Source organism: Erinaceus europaeus, chromosome 3 (assembly GCF_950295315.1).
Source record: "Erinaceus europaeus chromosome 3, mEriEur2.1, whole genome shotgun sequence".
Classification (NCBI taxonomy): Eukaryota; Metazoa; Chordata; class Mammalia; order Eulipotyphla; family Erinaceidae; genus Erinaceus; species Erinaceus europaeus.
Window position 1 is genome coordinate 183754822 of NC_080164.1, and position 7026 is coordinate 183761847.

The window sequence follows — 7026 nt, forward strand, 5'->3', positions numbered from 1 at the left end:
ACCCCCTGGTTCTCAGGGGCCAGAGCCTCGGCAGACCACGCATCCAGACAGAGGGACGGACCGAGGTCTCCGCTCTGTTGTACGGCCGCCATCCTGCTGGCCCCCGGGGCTGCTCTGCACGCGGAGAGGCCCCTGTAACTCCATGCCGCTTCTGTGTTGTAGAATCTGAGGAACGAGGAGCAGGTGGCCATTATCCAGGCCGGGACAGTGCTCGCCCTGTGTGAGAAGGTAGACGCCCCGCCCAGCCCCTCCCAGGAGCCTCTGGTTCACGTCTGGCTGTGTTCTGGGAGCCTCGCGTCTGCATGTGCCAGTGCTGCTTGAGTCCTGCTGGATGTGGGCCGGCCACGCTGTGCGGCTCTGAGCGCTGCCTCTGACCAGAAAGCCCGCTCTCAGCCCTCGCCCCCCCCCCCACAACTGCCGACTCCCAACGCAGGCACAAGCGACTCTCTGTCCTTCCCTCCCTCCCGCCTCTATCTTTCTCTCTTAACTATTTTATGGGGGGGATTAATGGTTTACATGTCTATGTGTGACATCTCTCAGTTTTCCACAGAACACCCCTCCCCAGCCCAGGTCCTCCTCCACCATCAGCACCAGGACCTGAAAGCCCCCATCCCACCCCAGAGTCCTTCACTTTGGGGCAAGACACCAGACCCAGTCCACGTTCTGCTTTGTTGTTTCTCCTTCTGATCTTATTTCTCAACTTCTGTCCCTGAGTGAGACCGTCCCATCTTCATCCTTCTCTTTCTGGCTGATCTCACTGCACAAGATTCCTTCAAGCTCCATCCAAGAGGAGGGGAAGAAGGTGACTTCATCCTTCTTCACAGCTGAGTAGTATTCCATTGTGTATCTAGACCACAACTTGCTCAGCCACTCATCTGTTGTTGGACACCTGGGTTGCTTCCAGGTTTTGGCTGTTACACATTGTGCTGCTATGAACACAGGTGCACACAGATCTTTTGGATGGGCGTGTTGGGTTCCTTAGGATCTATCCCCTAGGAGAAGAATTGCAGGGTCACAGGGTAGGTCCACTTCTTGCCTTCTGAGAGTTCTCCAGACTGCTCTCCACAGATATCTGTCCCATTCTACTCTATTCTATTCTTGTGTTGTTTTTGCTGGGCTATGTTGTTTTCACCGGGCTGGCTTCACGGGCGGGTAACAGACGACCAGGGACTCATGGTTGAGCTGTAGGCAGTATCTCTTTATTCATGCAGGACGCAGCACAATCTAAGCCGAGCTGAGCTAAACTAAACTACAAACAATCTTGTCCTTATAAATATACTAGCCCAGTAGGGTGGGAACAGGATGTGACGCAGAGAGGGTGGAGAGAAAAGTGACTGGTGACAATCAGGGTGTGACAAGGAGAGGGGGCGGAGCAGGTGAGAATTCTACCACTGAACCACCCATGCCCTGGAGGGAGGGAGGTGCTTGTTAACAGCGGTTATGTCAATGGAATGCAGTGGTTATGTAAATAGAATAGTGTTAAGCAGGGGGGATTTAAACCAAATGAAACAGAAGGGGTCTCATGCATACCAACATTCTTGGGGTTTGTTTCTGTTGCTAGCTGCCTTCTGATTTTTTTAGAAAGAGGGGGGAGAGATGCGGAGAGAGAGGAGGGAGAGATGCGGAGAGAGAGGGGGAGAGATGCGGAGAGAGAGGGAGGAGAGATGCGGAGAGAGAGGAGGGAGAGATGCGGAGGGAGAGGAGGGAGAGATGCGGAGGGAGAGGAGGGAGAGATGCGGAGAGAGAGGAGGGAGAGATGCGGAAGGAGAGAGGCAAGAGGGGGGAGAGAGAGAGGGAGAGGGAGGGAGGGAGAGGGAGAGCTGGGTCCTGCTTGCTTTGCTGAGTTGGCCTCCAGCTGGCCGTCTCGTCCTGGCCCTGGGGTCTTCAGCTTTCTCTGGCTGCTGACTGCAACACCTGTCACTCCCTCCCTCATCTCTTCACACCCTCATGTATGTGTTCCTGCCACGCGTGTCACGTGTCATGTGCCTTTCCCGTGTGACATGTACCCTGGTTGTCAGCCACACGTGTGCTGAGCTCCATCTGCCCTCCGTCTGGGCCGTGCAGACACCCAGCCTCTCACGCAGCCGAGCGAGCCCTCCCGCTCCCCCCCCCCCCAGAGCTCCTGAGGCAGGCGGCCCCTAACCAACCATCCGAATCAGGACCCCTTCCAGAGTCTGCCAGGGATGCACCTGGCTGAGCACACGCCACCATGCTCAAGGACCCGGGTTCGAGCCCCCAGTCCCCACCTGCAGGAGGGAAGCTTCACGATTGGTGAAGCAGGGCTGTGAGTATCTCTCTGTCTCTCTCCCTCTCTCCCTCCTCCTCCCCTCTTGATTTTTGGCTAAGTAAATAAAGATCAGTGAGGTCAGGCTGTGGTACACCCAGTTAAGCCACACATAGTGCTAAACACAAGGACCTGGGTTCGAGCCCCCACTCCCCACCTGCAGGGGAGTCACCTCACAAGCAGTGAAGCAGGGCTGCAGGTATCTCTCTGTCTCCTTCGTGGTGCAGAAGGCACCGAGCCCCTGCAATCACCCTGGAGGCAAAAAGCAAAGAAACAAAAAATAATAAAAAAGATAATTTAAAAATAATAAAGTAAATATAAGCAGAAAGAATGGAAGGGCTTCTGTCCTGGGTGCTGCCCCCCCGCCCCCCTCCCAGGGTGCTTGGTATTGGTGAGGACACCTGGGGGGCCCAGGTCCACCAGTGGAGAGGGTGAGGGGGCCACAGCCCTGGCTGTCTGCCGGCCCCTGGCTTGCAGGTGACTGTGTTGGACACAGGGCAGAGCCGGTCCAGAAGGTGCCTCTCCTCTGGCCTCCCAAATGGGCCTGCCTCTGGGGTCAGCGGGTGGTCTCGCCCCCAAGAGCCCACTGGCCACGTGGACTTGGCTGGTTCCCAACAGTCCCATGAAGACACGCCCTAGGGGGGAGGCGAGGCTGTCAGACTCCTACCCATTCCTCCACCAGGAAGCCCTCCTGGGCTAGCCTCCACCATTCTCCGCCCCCTAGCGGCTTCTGCAGGCCTTTCGCTGAACCTGAGAGCCCTGTGCAGAGCAGGGTTGGCGTGGAGACCCTGGTCCCAGAGGGGACTCAGCACTGCTGCCAGACCCCAGGCCCAGTGTGGCCCTGGAGGTGTCTGACCGTCCCACACTGCGGCCCAGGGACTCAGTGCCCTGGCTAGGGTGTGGACAAGGCGTCCTCAGGACCCGTCACCCCTGCCCGCCTTCCAGCCCCTCTGCTCCAACCCCCAGGCCCCATCCAGCTGGGTCTGGCCTCCCTTGCATCCCCAATGCCAGCTCCTTCTGCCTCCTCCTTGCCCACAGAACAGGTGGGCTCAGCCCCCCAACTGGGTGGAGAGGGACCCCGAGGCCCCCATTTGGGACCATCCTTGGGGACTGGACTCAAGCAAACATCTTCTTTTTAAAAAATATTTATTTATTTATTTTCACTTTTGTTGCCCTTGTTTTTTCATTGTTGTCGCAGTTATTGTTGTTGATGTTGTTGGACAGGACAGAGAGACATGGAGAGAGGAGGGGAAGACAGAGAGGGGGAGAGAAAGACAGACACCCGCAGACCTGCTTCACCACCTGTGAAGCGACTCCCCTGCAGGTGGGGAGCCGGGAACTTTAACCGGGATCCTTACGCCGGTCCTTGCGCTCTGCGCCACCTGCGTTTAACCCACTGCGCCACAGCCCGACTCCCTCTTCTTTCTTTTTAATCTCCGCCAGGGTTATTGCCGGGGCTCAGTGCCAGCACTATGAATCCGTGGTTCCCGGCAGTTATTTTCTCTTCCTTTTCTATTTTATTTGACAGGATAGAGGGAGAGAGGGAGATAGAGAGGGGGAGAGACAGAGAGACACTTGCAGCCCTGCCTCACTGCTCAATGAAGCTTCCCCCTGAAGGTGGGGCCTGGGGGCTCGAACCCGGGCTCTTGTGCACAGTGACGTGTGTGCTCAACCAGGTGCGCCACCATCTGGCTACCTCCTGCTTTCATTTTGCGAGGATGGAGAGAAATTGAGTGGAGAGAGGGGGAAATTGAGAGGGAGACAGACGGAGACACACCTGCTTCACCACTCATGAAGCTTCCCCTGTAGGTGGATGGGGGGCTTGAACCTGCATCCTTGCGCACTATAATGTGTGCGCTCGACTGGGTACACCACCGCCCGGCCCCAGGCCAGCACCTTCTGCTCCGACAGCTGTGAGGGTGGTCTCTTCCTCTGGGGACCAGCACCGGGCGGGCAGCAGAGTGGGGACGGGACTGACGGCTAGGCCGGTATTCTGGGGGACAGCCCGTGAGGGGAGCCCCAGGTCCCCACAGGGCCAGGCCAGCCCTCAGAGCATTTCTGGGTGCAGGAGCCCAGCTCCTGTGACCAGGAGACTGTAAGGAGCACCTCAGGGTGCCCTGAAGGCCGGGACCAGACCCCACCTGCCACAGCCCACAGGGGACCACAGTCCTCCCCTTCTCCCTCCTGTGCAGAGCCCGAGGGGACCGAGTCCAGCGCTGGTCAGCTCCTGCTCTCTGCTGGGGACTCGGCCTCCAGCATGGCCACATCCAGGTTCTGTCCGTCAGCTCCCATGGTTCTGTCCGGGTTCTGTGCGTCAGCTCCCATGGTTCTGTCTGTCCGGGTTCTGTGCGTCAGCTCCCACGGTTCTGTCTGTCCGGGTTCTGTGCGTCAGCTCCCACGGTTCTGTCTGTCCGGGTTCTGTGCGTCAGCTCCCACGGTTCTGTCTGTCCGGGTTCTGTGCGTCAGCTCCCACGGTTCTGTCTGTCCGGGTTCTGTGCGTCAGCTCCCACGGTTCTGTCTGTCCGGGTTCTGTGCGTCAGCTCCCACGGTTCTGTCTGTCCGGGTTCTGTGCGTCAGCTCCCACGGTTCTGTCTGTCCGGGTTCTGTGCGTCAGCTCCCACGGTTCTGTCTGTCCGGGTTCTGTGCGTCAGCTCCCACGGTTCTGTCTGTCCGGGTTCTGTGCGTCAGCTCCCACGGTTCTGTCTGTCCGGGTTCTGTGCGTCAGCTCCCACGGTTCTGTCTGTCCGGGTTCTGTGCGTCAGCTCCCACGGTTCTGTCTGTCCGGGTTCTGTGCGTCAGCTCCCACGGTTCTGTCTGTCCGGGTTCTGTGCGTCAGCTCCCACGGTTCTGTCTGTCCGGGTTCTGTGCGTCAGCTCCCACGGTTCTGTCTGTCCGGGTTCTGTGCGTCAGCTCCCACGGTTCTGTCTGTCCGGGTTCTGTGCGTCAGCTCCCACGGTTCTGTCTGTCCGGGTTCTGTGCGTCAGCTCCCACGGTTCTGTCTGTCCGGGTTCTGTGCGTCAGCTCCCACGGTTCTGTCTGTCCGGGTTCTGTGCGTCAGCTCCCACGGTTCTGTCTGTCCGGGCTCTGTGCGTCAGCTCCCACGGTTCTGTCTGTCCGGGCTCTGTGCGTCAGCTCCCACGGTTCTGTCTGTCCGGGCTCTGTGCGTCAGCTCCCACGGTTCTGTCTGTCCGGGCTCTGTGCGTCAGCTCCCACGGTTCTGTCTGTCCGGGCTCTGTGCGTCAGCTCCCACGGTTCTGTCTGTCCGGGCTCTGTGCGTCAGCTCCCACGGTTCTGTCTGTCCGGGCTCTGTGCGTCAGCTCCCACGGTTCTGTCTGTCCGGGCTCTGTGCGTCAGCTCCCACGGTTCTGTCTGTCCGGGCTCTGTGCGTCAGCTCCCACGGTTCTGTCTGTCCGGGCTCTGTGCGTCAGCTCCCACGGTTCTGTCTGTCCGGGCTCTGTGCGTCAGCTCCCACGGTTCTGTCTGTCCGGGCTCTGTGCGTCAGCTCCCACGGTTCTGTCTGTCCGGGCTCTGTGCGTCAGCTCCCACGGTTCTGTCTGTCCGGGCTCTGTGCGTCAGCTCCCACGGTTCTGTCTGTCCGGGCTCTGTGCGTCAGCTCCCACGGTTCTGTCTGTCCGGGCTCTGTGCGTCAGCTCCCACGGTTCTGTCTGTCCGGGCTCTGTGCGTCAGCTCCCACGGTTCTGTCTGTCCGGGCTCTGTGCGTCAGCTCCCACGGTTCTGTCTGTCCGGGCTCTGTGCGTCAGCTCCCACGGTTCTGTCTGTCCGGGCTCTGTGCGTCAGCTCCCACGGTTCTGTCTGTCCGGGCTCTGTGCGTCAGCTCCCACGGTTCTGTCTGTCCGGGCTCTGTGCGTCAGCTCCCACGGTTCTGTCTGTCCGGGCTCTGTGCGTCAGCTCCCACGGTTCTGTCTGTCCGGGCTCTGTGCGTCAGCTCCCACGGTTCTGTCTGTCCGGGCTCTGTGCGTCAGCTCCCACGGTTCTGTCTGTCCGGGCTCTGTGCGTCAGCTCCCACGGTTCTGTCTGTCCGGGCTCTGTGCGTCAGCTCCCACGGTTCTGTCTGTCCGGGCTCTGTGCGTCAGCTCCCACGGTTCTGTCTGTCCGGGCTCTGTGCGTCAGCTCCCACGGTTCTGTCTGTCCGGGCTCTGTGCGTCAGCTCCCACGGTTCTGTCTGTCCGGGCTCTGTGCGTCAGCTCCCACGGTTCTGTCTGTCCGGGCTCTGTGCGTCAGCTCCCACGGTTCTGTCTGTCCGGGCTCTGTGCGTCAGCTCCCACGGTTCTGTCTGTCCGGGCTCTGTGCGTCAGCTCCCACGGTTCTGTCTGTCCGGGCTCTGTGCGTCAGCTCCCACGGTTCTGTCCGGGCTCTGTGCGTCAGCTCCCACGGTTCTGTCCGGGCTCTGTCCGTCAGCTCCCACGGTTCTGTCCGGGCTCTGTCCGTCAGCTCCCACGGTTCTGTCCGGGCTCTGTCCGTCAGCTCCCACGGTTCTGTCCGGGCTCTGTCCGTCAGCTCCCACGGTTCTGTCCGGGCTCTGTCCGTCAGCTCCCACGGTTCTGTCCGGGCTCTGTCCGTCAGCTCCCACGGTTCTGTCCGGGTTCTGTCCGCCAGCTCCCACGGTTCTGTCCGGGTTCTGTCCGCCAGCTCCCACGGTTCTGTCCGGGTTCTGTCCGCCAGCTCCCACGGTTCTGTCCGGGTTCTGTCCGCCAGCTCCCACGGTTCTGTCCGGGTTCTGT